We start from the raw sequence: 16,187 nt of genomic DNA, 5'->3' as shown, positions 1-16,187 counted from the left end.
TTGGCATTTCTTGCACATAAATGAAAAAGAATAAATGAACTTTAATACGTGCACTAAGGAAGAAAGCATCATAAGGTAAAATGATGATCATGTCTTCATAGAAAGTGGTCTACTGGAATCCTATTCTTAGTGTACTCATAATTTTAAAAACAAAAATGCGCAGGGCATGTTTTCCTGGTATTCATTACATGATTTGGAAGTCCTGGCCCTTAACTGCAGCAGTTTATGTTTTTAAGATATAGGGGAAACAATATTACCCATGATCCTGAATTCACCAATTTAGACCAGAGGATTTCATTTGGTAACTATTCATTCTTCCTGGATTAGGAGCCAAGAGTTCAGTGTAAATCATAAATGTTCACACTTTTCATATTTTCAAGGATAAGCTGTGCCTTTAACTTGTAGTCATAGGCAGCATGGACACATATGGAGGTATTAATACACATATGTGTATTCTCGCAGAGCTGTAGTATCTACAGTTAAATATAATTGTACATATAGTGGTGAAAATGCAGCATAAATCTGCTATTGATTCCATTTTATCTTGTTCTGCTGTAATGCCCACTCTGCAGCTTGCATGAAGGCCAATGTTTTATTGCATTAAAAAGCATCTTCTAGCTCACTGAAAAATAAAACTAGTTTTTAAATTCCTGCAAGAGCCAGCTCAGACAGAAGGCAAGGTGGAGTGACTGGGAGTATGCTATTAGTGTGCCTTCATATAATGCTGCATTAGCTATGGCCAACTCTTCTGCCTCAAACTGTTCAAAAATTTCAGTAGTCATAAGACACGCTTCCTGATCTTGGAAAGCTTTCTTTCCTTGGAATAAGGCATGACCATGCACAGCTTTTGGCAACTCAAAGCAACTGCTTCACTGAAGAAATTCTATTCTTTACAAAACAGAATCAGAACTGAGTTTAGAAAACAGCCATCAAGCCAAAATGGCAGTCCAAAACTTTACTACCAACAAGCTGCATCCAAACTGAGTTTGAACTGAATGGACTTTTTGTGATTCCGTCTATTTGTGGAGCATGGTTTGGGGTTGGCTAGCTGTTCTAATTTGTGTTCAACTGACCATAACCTATGGAGATTTTCTGATAGATGGAGGTCACCAGAACACAGAGTTTCTATTTATTTTTTATTCTGCCTTTCCATACAAGCCTGTAAGGTGACAGAATGGTGAAACAATGGTGGTTGCATCACTGAAGATACTCGTCTGTACTAGAAACACTGTAAGATGCTAGTCAACTTTGTGCCTTGAATAATCGAGGAGAGAAAAATCTCATCAGACTTCCAAAGTCTTCATTTTTCCACATATCTCTCTTATAATGTAAATGTTTGAATGGCAAAAGCAGTGCAGGTCTATATTTTGAGCTCAGAAACATGTAATGTAGTCCAGTTCTATGTTGAAAGCAGGAAAGTATGCTATGCAGTCCAATTTTAGGTTAAAAGCAAGAAAACAAAACTTAGCGCATTTCTGACAGGTGGATGTCCAGCTGCCGGCATGAGCAAGTAACGTGCCTGGAGGAGACAGGGCCATGGCCTTATATGGGCACCAACAGCTTCTCTTCTCTCCCTTGCATCACCTGGAAGCTGTTTATCAGGCCATGTGGAGGAGAGGAAAATGGCTTTTTAGCTGAGTACCTCTAGGCAATGGAAGGAGGCCTGAATTGAGCAAGATATCAGCAGCAGGCTTGCAGCAGCGAGCGATTGGGAATTGGTGGATTGTGCCCGGCGGATCACAGTGCTGTCAAGGGTTGTAAATCAGAAGGGTCTACAGCACAGTACAGCAGTCAGCGGTCAAAAACAAGACACAGGAATGCAGCAGCTTCACTTGCAAGAAGGGCTTTATTTCACTTGTACAAAACATGGCTCCAACGGACAAAATGCTTCGCAGTAACAGGTATCCATAAGCACACTTTACTACTCACACCTTGTCTCTATATATCCATATATACAACCAATAGCTATCCAGCCTCTTATCAGTACTTCCTTGCAACACATGGTCATGAGTCATACCCTGTCCATTGAAAGAGGTTGCATCATCTTCCTGCCAACTGTCAGATCGATTCTGCCGATCAGGTTTGACAGATCCTGACACCCCTTCCAAAATTATCTGACTGTTTCACTTTCCGCTTTGTTACGAGTCAGTACATTAGTAACATTAAGCTGTCTTAACATTTCAACATGCTTTTCTTTTGAAATGGGTTTTGTTAATGCATCAGCTATGTTTCTTTCAGACTCAACATATGACCATTGTATTTCACCATTTTAAATAATCTCTCTGACATTCTGATACTTAACTCCAACATACTTAGTTCTGGTTTTCAGGTTCTCTGTTTCAGCTAGGTTAATACAAGTCTGAGAATCCTCCAAAACTGTTATAAGTTTTTCTATTGTTTCACCTAACTCAGATAACAATGTTTCAATCCATTTGATCTCAGAGCAAGTTCAGATAAGGCACTAAATTCAGCCCAACTGAGGATAAGCTGATCGATGTTTGCCTTCTCAATCCCCAAACAAGAGCTACATCTGCATACGTAACCACAAAACTGTTGCAGCTCTGCCAGGGCTTCTTTGCTCTTTTCCCTGGCATCTTCTGCCCGAGCTCCAAAAAGAAAAGGGGGAATCCCTGTTACTGCTGGGCCTACTGCAGCAGGCCCCTTGTTGTTCTCCCTCACGTGCTGCTTGAGGTTATCCAGTACATGTTTCTGGTACTTCAAAGCTACAGCTGATTATGGTTTGTGCATAATCCTGCACCAGTTTTGGGTACAATGCAGAGGACAGAATCTGTGCTGGAGATTTGGGGAGGGCTCTGGGGGGTTTGTTCTGGGTAGGGGCATCTAATTTGCTAAAGATCGCTTTGGAGGGACAAGTGCTGTGGGCACCCAGTTGAAGGTGAACCTGATGCCCACAGAACGAGTGCCCAGTCATCCAAACTTTTGCAAAGTTGGCTGGTTTCTTTCAGGAGACTCACGCCAGCAGTCCTGCAGGAAATTAGACACCCCTACTCAGAACAACCCCCCCCCCGAGCCCTCCCCAAATCTCCAGCACAGAGCCAGCAGGGCATAACAGCAAGCCCCACTGAAGTCTATGCTGGGAAAAGTTAATTAATTTTTCCCACCATAGAACTTTCTGAAGAGCCTGGCAGATTCTGTGCTCTGCAGTGGCTCCATTGTAGCCAATGGGAAATTTCTGTGCAGGCTGCACATTTTTTGAGGACCAGACTTTCAAGGTGGCTCCAGGAGGCCATCCTGCTAATAGCATCCAGTCCTGGTTAACTTTGCTTCTGGGGATGGTGGGGGTGGGGATGGGTTGAGAGAGTTTTGAGAGAACTCTGCCAGCAGGCTTTGTGTGTAGGAGCAGGGAAACAAAATAAGCCTTTGGGAGGCCCATAAAATTAAACCCCCAGAAGCAAAGTTCACCAAGCCTGCATGCTATTACCAGGAGGGCCTCCTGGAGTCACCTTGAAGGTCTGGTGTCTCTATCTTCAAAAATGTGCAGCATGCACATAAATTCCCCATTGGCTACAATGATGCCAAGGCACCGCAGAGCAGAGAATCTTGGGCAATTTCTTGGGGTGCATGTCAGCTGGGAGAGCTCTAGTTTACTGCAGGACCTCACTTTCCAGGAGTTTTTTCCCATCCTGGTTGCAGTTTATTTGTGGTATGACTTATTTAAGAACAAGCGCATTCTCTTTTGGTGAGACAATCAGGCAGTTGTCAGGGTTATTAATTGCCAAACATCCCACTCCAAATATCCCATTCCATGTGTTTAGTGTGGTGCTTTGTTGTTATATGCTTGGGTCATAGCATCTCTTTCTCAGCTAAGTATTTGCCAGGCACTGATAATGGTATTGGGGACGCCTTGTCTCGCTTGTAGAAAGAGATTCTGAGCCCGAGCCCCTGATTTGAGACCTCACCCCGATGTGTTTCCGAAGGACCTATGGCATCTAGTTGCCATTTCCTTTTACTGCAAGGCGTTCGGCATAGCTGAACCATCTCACTCTTTCCTCACTAGGAAAGCTATTGAAGGGTGGAGCTGCTTAACACCATGTCCCCGTGACAGCCACAGACCCATTACACTAGTCATGCTGGAGGGCCTGTCCAGCCAGCTGTTGAGTATCTGCTCCTCCCAGTTTGAATTAAAGTCTCTGGCTTGGCCTTCTTCAGGGCTTTTCGCTGCAGTGAATTGGTGCCCCCAACTCATGATGACTGTAGCAGCAGGACCCTCGTGCTGTCGGACCTATAGGTGGGTGGCTTTGAGGTGCACATCTAACTTCACCAGTCTAAGACAGATCAGCATGCACATGCGACTACAGTGCTCCTTGGGGCTTTCCCCTTAGAATTGCCCTGTCCCGTCAGAGACACAGCTGATTACCTTTCCGTCCATCCACCAACCCAGGGCCCCTTCCTTGTACATTCTGACAGCACGTGCTTATCACGCTTCCAATTTTCCAGCATCCTTCAGACTTGTTTGGGCCACATGGGGCTCCTGGCACCTGGGTTTGCCTGAGGAGCAGATCTGCACCATTGGGCGCGGATACTCCCTGGCATACAAGGAATATGTTTGCCCCTGGCTTGAGAACTAACTGTGTGTTTCTCCTCTTTCAGTCCTTTCAGGCCATCTCAGGACTATCTGGATTGTCAGCCACAGCATTGTCCTTTGGGCCACCAAGGATGCCTTGTCTTCTGGTTAGAGGAGAGACTTTGGCCTCACCAGCCATGCAAACATGTTTTGTGTGGGACAGAGAGGCATGCGTTAGGAGACCTTGCTGCCAATACTAGATGGAGCAGTTGCAAGGGATAGACCACCTCACACCTTGATCATCCAGCTGGGAGAGAATGATCTGTCCACAGAGAAAAGCATGTTGCTGGCTCAACACATGGTGTTTGACTTTGAATTCATGATGCTCTGGTTGCCAGGGATGACTATTTTCTGGTCACACCTATTGGAGCATCAAGTATAGCATGGGGCATTGGCCCCATAGAAGGTGGACCTGGCCAGGCACAGGACCAATAAGACAGTGGCACACCTTGTGCAAGCTCTGGGGGGCAGGTGAGTCACCCACCTAGACATTTCGTTTGACCTTCCAGCACTGTATCAGAATAATGGCATCCATCTATCGGAATGGGGTATGGACATTTGGCTGCACAGCATCAGATCTGCTTTGTGTGATTGGTTGTTGGCTTAGGGAGCTTTGGAAGGAGCAAGGTTGCCTTGTTCTTTGGCGACTTGCGCATTGGGACTGATCCGTTCAGGGCAGGAGGAGCCTGCATTCTGGCCCTCTCCATTTGGTGGGGGACTCCATAAGAGGCCTGGGGTGGAGTAAGCCTGTGAATCACATGCCCAGGTGGTGGCTGCTGGTGACTCGTACCCCCTGGCAGCAAGGGGAGTCCATCCACAGGCCAGCGCCCAAATGGCTTGCACTATCTTGCTGTTTTCCCCATGCATTGGGGTGGGGGAAAGGTATTCCTGGGGGACAGCAGACATGCTGCCCAGTGCTGGATCCATCCCCTATGCTACTCCTCTGCTTGTTTCCTTTTGCCAACACACCAATAAAACAGGTGTGCCCAAATTTTATACACACAATGGGGTTTTCTGTGTTTCCTTTTGCACCCTCAGACCACTTGCTCCCCTCCTTGAGTGGCAAGTACATTTCCCAACAACTCCCCCAAATGAGCAAATAACTACTACTTTGTTTTTGCTCAGTTTGTGTTCCATTGCTTCAGATATTACCATGTACAGTAATAATAAAACCATTCCAAAAATTGATTGCAAGATGTCATCTGTCTGTAATCAAGGGTTATGAGCCAGAATCCCATGTGTATAGCAAGGACAGGAGCATTCCTTTATCATCAGTCACAAGGACATGCTTCAGGTACGTAGCATTCTATGAATGTATTTCCCCCTTCAGAAAAAAACTGCAAGGGGATTTCTGTGCACATAGGGCCCTTGTAGAGTTGCTCGCTATACAGAATTTTATATTCTGCTCAAGAATGCCCCCATGCTTGTTTGAAGGACATCTAGTTGTGACAAAGAGTCCTTTAGCTGTGATATTCCAATTTTTGCTGGGGGAAAAGCTTTGCATCTCAGACTACACGGTCCCAATCTGACAATGCTTCCTGGGCATCAAAAGTCTTTTCCCATGATATAAAGTGGCTTTTCCTTGTCACACATAACTGGTAAAAGTGAATGTGAATGTCTGCTGCAGCATAGTAAAAGTGAATGACTGCTGCAGCAAGATTTTTTGTATGGACATATTTCCTCTAGCCATGTTTTCACTTTCCACTCTCTCTGCAGCAAGCAAATCCACTTATAGTGCAATTTTAATTTTGCTTCATTGCTGAAGCAGGACAGATTTGCCAGTGGGTACGGTTTTGCCCCAGACCTCTTCCCACTGCCCCCAACCAACCTGCCTAGTCTTATCCCCCAACTCTCTTATGCTGCTTTGTACATTTGTCCCTTGCTCTTTTTGTCCTTTTGCGGTTTTGCAGTTTGCACACTGCCATTACTCCCTCCTCACTTCCGATCATAAAAGACAACCAGTGTTCAGACAAAGTGTACCGATGCCATATTCAAGATTTTTCTTTAATACCTCACCTTTTTATATTGATTTACTGATCTATCAATAGATTGAAATATCAATCTATTGATAAGATTAAAGATGAAAATTAAAAATCATATTAAAAAATCATATTAAAGCCCATTGCAGGGGAGATGCAATGGAACCTAGCAAAGTGTCAAAGAGGAAGCATCCCCCCCTGCAATGGGCTTTACTGGGGCTGTAGAGGTGCCACCCTGCCCTTCCTTGTGGTGCACCACTTACTTGGGTCTGGCTCAGGGTGGGAGAGGTGTGTCTTGGGGTAGGTAGAAGGTGAGGATAAAAGGAGGGTAGAGAGGAATGGCTTCAGTGAGGAGAGGGCAGCAAAGTGAGTGTTGGGTTGGGGGAAGGTTGAAAGGTATGGCTGCAGTGGGGTGGGTGGCAAGGAATAGCTAGGGATGGAGAGAGAGTGGCAAGAGATGGGGAGGGGTTGTGGAGGGTGGCAAGAGGTGACTAGGGGTGGAGGGAGGGTGGCAAGGGGTGGCTAGGGATGAAGGAGCATGAGATGGGGTGGCTGGGGTGGGAGAGGGTTAAAAGTTGTGGGTAGAGGGGATGGTGGCCAGGTGAGTGTTGTGATGGGGAGGGTGGCAAGGGGAGGCGAGGGGTGGGGAGCGTGGTAACGTGAGTGTTGTGGTGGGGAAGGGTTGAAAGGTGTGGATAGGAATGAAGGAGAGTGGCTAGGGGTGGCTAAGGGTGGCTAGTGGTGGTGGAGGGTGGGAAGGGATGCAGTCAGCCTCTTCCTTCATAACATAACAAGAAACAACCCTGAAAAGCAAAGACCTGGCAAAGGTAATCAAAGGAATAACTATTGTCAAGAAAGAAATAACTGCACTGACAATTTGAACAGTAAGGGGGAAGGGCGAAAGAGGTGGGGGGAAAAGCAGAGAAGGGCCAGCAATAACATGACCCCATCAGGTCTATAAAGGAGGGGGCTGGTCAGACTTTTCATCATTTACACTGTCCTGCTCAGGCAATCCTTACATGCAATTAATGAGTTTGGCCAGCCTAGGATGACTGAGAAGCATGATTATCTTAGTTATATAAATGTTTTCAATAAAGCTTCATTTCTTTCAAAATATGTTTGCCTGGGACTATCCATCTGTTCACTGCTGCATCAAGAACCCACAAGCCCAGAGCCATTCCCTGGGGTCAGATCAGTCTTGGGATACAGAACCAAGGGGCTGCAACTTCAATTGTGTACAGAATCAAGGGGCTGCAACGTCAATCAGAGATGAAAAGCAGCCACATGGAAACTGACATCCAACAGAGATTGTATAGTGTACAGAATGACAATGTGAGTTCAGTGAGGGTAATTCATTACAGTATTTCGTACCAAGAGTTGCATTTGAGAAAATCACGGCAGCACAGAGAATATATTAGTTAGACCTCTGTAATGTATGCTTAATGTTTGTGCATTGTTGAGGAGTTCAAAAGACTGCATTATGCATGTAGATATGATACAGCTCATTAAAGATCAAGAGGTTCCAGGTTATTAAGTCAATTTGCTGGCACAAAAACTAGCAGGCAGTGTTTGCATTCAGAACTGAACTTTTGGGTTGTACGCTATTCAGAAGCAAAAGGTAAGACTCGTCGCTGCCTATAAATAGTTTAGATATGCAGTCTTGCAACAGTGAACCCTCGTATGCTTCTGGCATTATCTTCCTTCTGTACAACCATATTCAGATTAACATGATCAACCTGACTGGAACATGCCTATAGATCAGAAACTGAAATGCCATGTATCAGTGATTAATTTGAATTGTATCTAAAAGTTTTCTGTGGACAGAATATTTAGCAAGTTTGATATATATAGTGTGTGTTAGGTGCTGTCAAGTCACTTCCAACTTTTGGCAAACCTTTGAATTAACGACCTCCAAAATGTACTATTATTAAAAACCTTGCTCAGGTCTTGAAATCTGAGAGCCATGGTTTCCCTTTCTGAGTCAATCCATCTCACGGTGGTTCTTCTTTTCCTGCTGCCTTCAGCTTTTGCCAACATTGTTGTCTTTTTCAGTGAGTCTTGTCTTCTCAAAAGCTTTGGATTTCCTTTTGCATCCATTCATATCAACAACTGAACATCTTTTCAGCATTAATCCAGTTGTGTCATAAAGAATAGTGCTATAGGAGCAGCAGTGGCGTAGGAGGTTAAGAGCTCGTGTATCTAATCTGGAGGAACCCGGTTTGATTCCCAGCTCTGCCGCCTGAGCTGTGGAGGCTTATCTGGGGAATTCAGATTAGCCTGTATACTCCCACACACTCCAGCTGGGTGACTATTAGCTCAAGTCACAGCTTCTCGGAGCTCTCTCAGCCCCACCTACCTCACAGGGTGTTTGTTGTGAGGGGGGAAGGGAAAGGAAATTGTAAGCCCCTTTGAGTCTCCTGCAGGAGAGAAAGGGGGATATAATTCCAAACTCCTCCTCCTCCTCCTCCTCCTCTTCTTCTTCTTCTTCTTCTTCTTCTTCTTCTTCTTCTTCTTCTTCTTCTTCTTCTTCTTCTTCTTCTACTCATACCTGTCCTCTGCTCTTCCACAGTAGTTCATTGAGTGCCATTTGACTTGGGGGCGGGGGAGTGTCCTGGCTTCCAGCATTATATCTTTTTAATTGTGTAATCTCTTGCAGTTTTCAAGATATGAGATGATCAGAAATGGTTTACCACTGCCTTCATCTGCACAGTTCTAACCAGGGGTAGTTGAAACATGTAATTGTCTATGATTGATTCTCCTCCCATGTTACCTTTCTCTGGAACAATAATAATTTGGATTTTTACCCTGCCTTTCTCTCTTGTACAGAGTCTCAAAGCAGCTTGCAAACTCCTCTCCTTCCTCTCTCAACAATAGACACCTTGTGAGGTAGGTGGGGCTGAGAGAGTTGAGAGAAATATGGTACAAACTCACCTGCAGTTGCTGGTTGCCACCCAGGAGGGGAGGAGAGAGGAGGAAGCAAGCAATCAGAGACAGCCAAATAGTGCCCCGGGGGAAAACTGTTGGCTGGCTAGCATGATTTTATTTTATCCACCTCCATTTTATCCAGATCACACTGAGGATCCAGAAGAACCTGGCAGTCTGCCTTGAATTCTTGCAACACTGGTTGAATTCTTTCAACTTGGCTCCAATGGTATGTTTCTATGACAGATTCCATCTACCCTAAGGAATGTGTTACAGGTTCTCTTAGATGCTGCTGGCAGCCTAGTATTTTGGATTTTCTTTAATAAAGGGTGGTGTGCTCAATGGTGGTCTGCACACTGGGATGCTTTGGGGATCCTCAGGGATCTCACTTTCCTGGAGTTTTTTCCCCCCTGTCTTTGTGGCTGTGTGTATGTGGCAGGACACTTTTAGGGAGAAACATGTGCTGTTTTGGTGTGACAAACAGGCAGTTGTTTGAGTCATCAAAAGGCAAACATCTTGCTCTGAGTGGGTCGTATGTTTGGCGCACAAATTCATGGTCACCAGGCTGATAGCTTACATCTTCTCAGCATATTACATTCCATGCACACACAAAAACCATGCACACACAAAAACCAGCATCATAGCAATCAGAAAATGCATTATCTCGATTCCAGGAGGAAAATCCTTTCCAATATTATTACTCCAACATCCTACAGAATATCCTTAGAAGGGTATAAAGCATTTCATCAACCCTCAATAAAAAAAGGAAAATTTGGTTACCACCAGGGAGGTTTAGTTACTTTTGTTAGGACTACCTTTAAAGCTAAAGCACTCAGAATTTGCCTCCCCATTTGTTCAAACAACTTGGCTTCATATTGCAGATATTAAATTGATATTAGTAAACCTATACATGCAGCCAATGGTTGAACAAGAGACAAGCTATTATTCTATCTTGAAAGTTTAGAAAAAAAAATTTCCCATGATAGAAATGATCACTGCAGGTGACAGTAATGCCAGAATAGGCTCAAATTTTATAAATTACTTGTTAAAAGATGGCTTTGAGGAAGAATTAGTACATACTGTACTTACACCTCACACCCATACCTCCCAGGATAAATTAACAAACAAGGCCAGTATCTGTCTAGCCAAAATGGCATTTAGTTTAAACAAACTGGCTAACTCCTGAAGATATGCTGAAAGTTCTGTAGTTTTACCTTGAGAAATGTGCACCCCACAGCCCTCCCCCAGAAATTTCCCATTGGCTACAATGGAGTGAAGTCAGTCAGAGCACAGAATCTGGGAAAATTTCTTGAGTTTGCCTGTCAGGAGCGCATTGTTTTAGATAGTGGCACCAGAATTTTGGAATATTATCTTCAGACTGTCCTGATGATTTTACCCAAGTTTGGTGAAATTTGGTTCAGGGGGTTCAAAGTTATGGACCCTCAAAGGGATAGCCCCCATCTCCTGTTAGCTTCTATTGGAAACAATTGGGGATGGGGCACCCCCTTTGGTGGTCCATAACATGGCCCCCCTGAACCAAAATTTACCAAACTTGAGGAGAATCATCAGGACAGCCTCCGGATGATATCCTGAAAGTTTGGTGTTGCTAGCTTTAAAGTTGTGTCCTCTGTAGGCCAAAACGTGTAAAAACACCAAAAAATACAAAACAAATTAAAATGGACCCGAATTTTTCAGATTTACCCGAATTTTCAGGCATATCTGAATTGGCTATTAGTGGGATTCAGGCATACAGATCATTTTATGCCCCCAAACATCCAAATTTTACTGAATTTTTTGGGTATCGGCCAACCCTAGTAGCTACTCTTCAAGGATTCTTTCACCTCTATCACCATTGGAACTGTCCCTTCTCTTCTGCTGATGTGGCTGTTGATCCCTGATGGGTGTGGATGCATCTTAGGATGGTGTCTCAGCTGTGACCATTCTGCATTGAGTGACTCTGCTAGGAGTTCTATTTCTTTGCAGAGTCTAAACTTCTTACAATATTGCTCTCAATTTTGCTGACACACACAAACCCCTTCACTACATTAAGGTATGCCTCCAAGAAAGGGGATATATATTATCTAAGTTACTCAAAACTCTAGATTTTGTGAAACATTCACACTCTGCATTTTTTAAAGTGTCAGGAAATGAAAGGAGGAAGTGAAACTTTGTATTCAATAGATAGTAGCAGACAGATTTAGCAGCCTTTTGTAAAGTGCATAAAGCATACATATAAAGATATTCTGTGTGATGCATTTTAGACTTTCCAATGAAAAATTCATGGAATTGGTAGATGAATGTATGCCACACTTCACAGCAAGCCATTCAGGAATTACAATGATGAGGCATATATAGAACTAGTTAAGTTACTTTGTTAGTGAAAGTAAATTGCCTAAATTCTCTGTTATCTTTTGGCAAATGATATCTTCGTCCTATTTCACACTTTCAGTGTAATATTAAAAACCCTTCTTGGGAGTAAGCCTGATGAACAGACCTGAATAGGATTCTAAGAAAACCTAGTAAGGATTGTTCTACCAAACATAGCAGTATTTAGACTCTTGTTTTAAAATGCATAGCAAATACTTCATTATCCAATCTTTGCATATCAAGGGTTTGGAATAAAAAAGGAATCACATGCTGAAATTTTGCTGGAGTTACAAGCCACATAGTGCAATCCTAAGCAGAGTTTCACCCTTCTACACCCATTGATTTAGCTCTATTTAGCATTGCACTGATACAGAAGTACTTGTGATGCTAAATCTGTTTGCCTATGGTAAATTAACCTTGAGCAGCATTATAGAGTGTTAATCCAATAACAATAACTGTAGATTCTTTATCCAGGTATTAAGTATGATGCCAGCCAGATAATGGATAAATATTCTACAAACATCTGGAATAATCAATTGATCATCCAACTGTCATTTTGGCATCTGTTAGCCATACAGTTCCATTCATACTGAAGACTGGGCCTTGGGTCAATCCCTAATGCTCTTTGTACTACTCCTCTGAAATAGCTTGATTGTCTGCAACAATTTGTGGTTGACTTTGAAATTGATAAGGATCCATTTGTTCCATTCCCATGAAAGTGCAACATGGGAGTGGAATCTGGTTGATTGATAACTCAATCAACTAAATATTTATAATGGCTTACTCCCAGGTAAAATTTGCAACCATAATTGGTTGGGTGTATTGAAAGGTTGCTAAACTTTTATATTATCTTTGGCACAATGATTTAACAAATTCTCTGAAAGTCAGATGAATTTATATATCAATTCCAGGTGCAAGCAGTCTACAAATTCTAGTCTGACTTACTTTCTTACACAATTGCGCTTGAATTTTTAAAGGTACAGGAGTCTTCTCAGAACCTACACAGGCAACATATTAAAATTGTTCAGTAAATTCTTTTCAATGAACTTTATAATTAATATTAATACCTTTTAATCTACGCTTAAGAATCATTACCTAAGTAGTTAAGAGCAGCAGACTCTAATCTGGAGAGCTGGGTTTGATTCCCCACTCCTCCACAAGAAGCTTGCTGCAAGACCTTGGGCCAGTCACAGTTCCCTCAGAACTCCATCTGCCCATACAGAGCCAGGCAATGGCAAGCCACCTCTGAACATCTCTTACCTTGGAAACTTCTTCAAGGTTATTTCCTTAACATCCCACAAAGTGAGCATTGTTGTCGGTACTGTCCCAACACTATGGACTCAATTCCTCATATCCTGCTTTACTGTTCGAGGTATAATTATATTAGAACTAATCTGGGAGCTTTACTACCTCTAGAATTTATGTTTTTCTCAGACAAACTAAAAATGTCCAAGCTATTGAACAGCCCTAATGTAGACATTTCTGAAGCAGTTGCTACATTTTTAATCCGTGTTCTACATGATATGTAACAATGATCTTGTTATTGTACTTGGAATGTATGGTACTTCTGGTTTTATGCCTAATAAAGGTTTTTGGATTGGATTGGATTGGCCTTGGAAACTTTATGAGGTCACCATAAGTCAGCTATGACTTGGCTGCACACACACACACACAAACCCTAAGTTTTTATTATTGTTATTCACACTGAAATTTTCACCCCTTACATACATACATAATTTCTGGCACATAGATTGTTGTATAATGCTCACAATTCCCTCTTAGGCTGATCTGAAGTTAATTCTGGACATAAAAAGAGACCATGGTAAGTTGCTCAATGCTTTTATCACTTTCAGAACTCATGCTTATGGGGAAAGGCTGTGGCTCAGTTTTAAAGCACCTGCTTTGCATGTGGAAGGTCCCAGATTCAGTCCCCAATATTTCAAGCTTAAAAGAATCAAGTATTAGATGGTGAGAAAGATGTCAACCTAAGAATCTGGAAAACTGCTGCCAATTGGAGTTGAAAATGTTAAATCTAATAAACTCTTCTTTTTGTCTCAGTAACAGTGTTTAGTGTTGTTCATAAATGCTACCATCACTAAAATATACATTTGGCTATCTTCCATCATCTATCATTAATCTCATGTTAACCTTCAGATAAAATATATGTTCTGTCACTTGCAAAACTGTTGTGCACTACTCTTGGAAGATTTAAAAAATATAATAATGATTTTTAAAAACCTGTCAGTCCTGGTCAGCTTTCTAGCTGTAAACATCTACTTTTTAAACTCAGGAAGAAGAAGAAGAAGAAGAAGAAGAAGAAGAAGAAGAAGAAGAAGAAGAAGAAGAAGAAGAAGAAGAAGAAGAAGAAGAAGAAGAAGAAGAAGAAGAAGAAGAAGAAGAAGAAGAAGAAGAAGAAGAAGAGGAGGAGGAGGAGGAGGAGGAGGAGTTTAGATTTATATCCCCCCTTTCTCTCCTTTAGGAGACTCAAAGGGGCTTACAATCTCCTTGCCCTTCCCCCCTCACAACAAACACCCTGTGGGGTGGGTGGGGCTGAGAGAGCTCTGAAAAGCTGTGACTACCCCAAGGTCACCCAGCTGGCGTGTGTGGGAGTGTACAGGCTAATCTGAATTCCCCAGATAAGTCTCCACAACTCAAGTGGCAGAGATGGAAATCAAACCCGATTCCTCCAGATCAGAGTGCACCTGGTTTAGCCACTACGCCACTGCTGTCATCTCGGTTATCTAGCTGGTTGCTGAATTCTCCAAACCTTTCTCTAGTATCATTATTATTTATCTCCTTTCTCCCATTTTCAAGTATCTTCTTGAAAGACATTCCAAGTGAACTTTCATTGATTTTAAAATACTCAAACAAGACTGTTAGGTCAAAGTTGGGGTAATTTTGTGGTTTCTAACTGCACAGACATCCTTACTAATTAAAGTTTTCTTAAGTGGTTCCAAATGGAAAGTATTGTGATTCTCAATTAAAGCAGCAGGAAAGGAAATAAGTCTTTATTCACTTAGGGGTACAGTGGGATCTGGAGAAAATTAGTATTTCAGCATCGCAATATCCTGTCACTCATAAAGAAAGATAATTCTCATATCAGTTGTATTTTATTGTGGCTCTCATCTGAAATGAGGAAAGAATGCATTTTGATAGCTAATATCAATGAGGAATAAGTACAAAGAAGTATGAGTACATTAGGATTGCCTCCTGTCAGCACTGAAGTGGGAAATTGGTACATGGAAGAGGGTGTGCAAAAGGTATAAAGTGTGTATGTGAGTAGAACACTAGTGAACCTGAGTTATAAAAGGAAAAGGACATTCAGGGAAAGTTTCTTTTTTTTAAAAGAAAAGAATAAATTATCTGATGTTTTCACTTCCCAAAAATTCTGTTGCTGGCAAGCAGTAAGAAACCAACATATCCAGTTTCAGGAAAAAGCATTTGCATTTGACAAATAGTGGTTCACCAGAATACTGACGAGTTTAAATCTTTACCATAGCTCAAAAGATGACTTTGGCAACTGTAATAAGTCACCTTGTGCAGGTTGTAACTAATACTAGAATCCCTCAGCACATACTAGCCTTCTTTTTAATTGTTCAAAGGATGTGCACTCTATTCATCTACGGGGGGTAGGATCACACCTCATTGGTCTTTTCTACCTTCCTGTACAGATGAACATTTCTAGCAAGGCCTATGCATAAAAGAACCATATAGGTTCTGATTGTGTAATTAGGACCCTATCAGTGGCATAGCGCTCATGGGGCAGGGGAGTGCAACTCCCTGGACGGAGCTGTGGCAGAGGCATGCCTGGGCCATGGAGGGGGCATTCTGATGGTATTCTGGGGTGGGGGGTGCCGCCGCAGCAGGGGTGCAGGGCTCACGCATGCCCCGAGCACAGTTTCCCCTCACTCTGCCTCTGGACCCTATTGTTTGCTGTGCATCTACTTGTACAAAGTCTATGTGCATGCACTCCTACAAGACTATTGCCGAGATTGATTTGTACCCATAGACATATATTCATACATTTTTAAACCTATTTAATTACTTCTACTCTTACTCTTACTCTCTACTCTCACTTACACTTCTTACTCTACTTCACTTACTTACCTACTTACTCTACTTACTCTACTCTACTCTACTTACTCTACACTTACTTGCATTTCTACTTCTACTCTACTTACTTTACTTACTCTATACTTACTACATTTTACTTACTATCCTTTCCCTTGCATGGCAGGTCCTAGTTTAGAAACAAAGCAGTTTCTGCAGAGGCTTTGTGAGTGGTTGGTCGGCAACAGAACTAAAAGGACTGATTAATTCTAGTAAAGAAGGGA

The sequence above is a fragment of the Sphaerodactylus townsendi genome, linkage group LG06 (genome assembly GCF_021028975.2).
Source record: "Sphaerodactylus townsendi isolate TG3544 linkage group LG06, MPM_Stown_v2.3, whole genome shotgun sequence".
Lineage (NCBI taxonomy): Eukaryota > Metazoa > Chordata > Lepidosauria > Squamata > Sphaerodactylidae > Sphaerodactylus > Sphaerodactylus townsendi.
Note: the sequence above shows the minus strand (reverse complement) of the source record.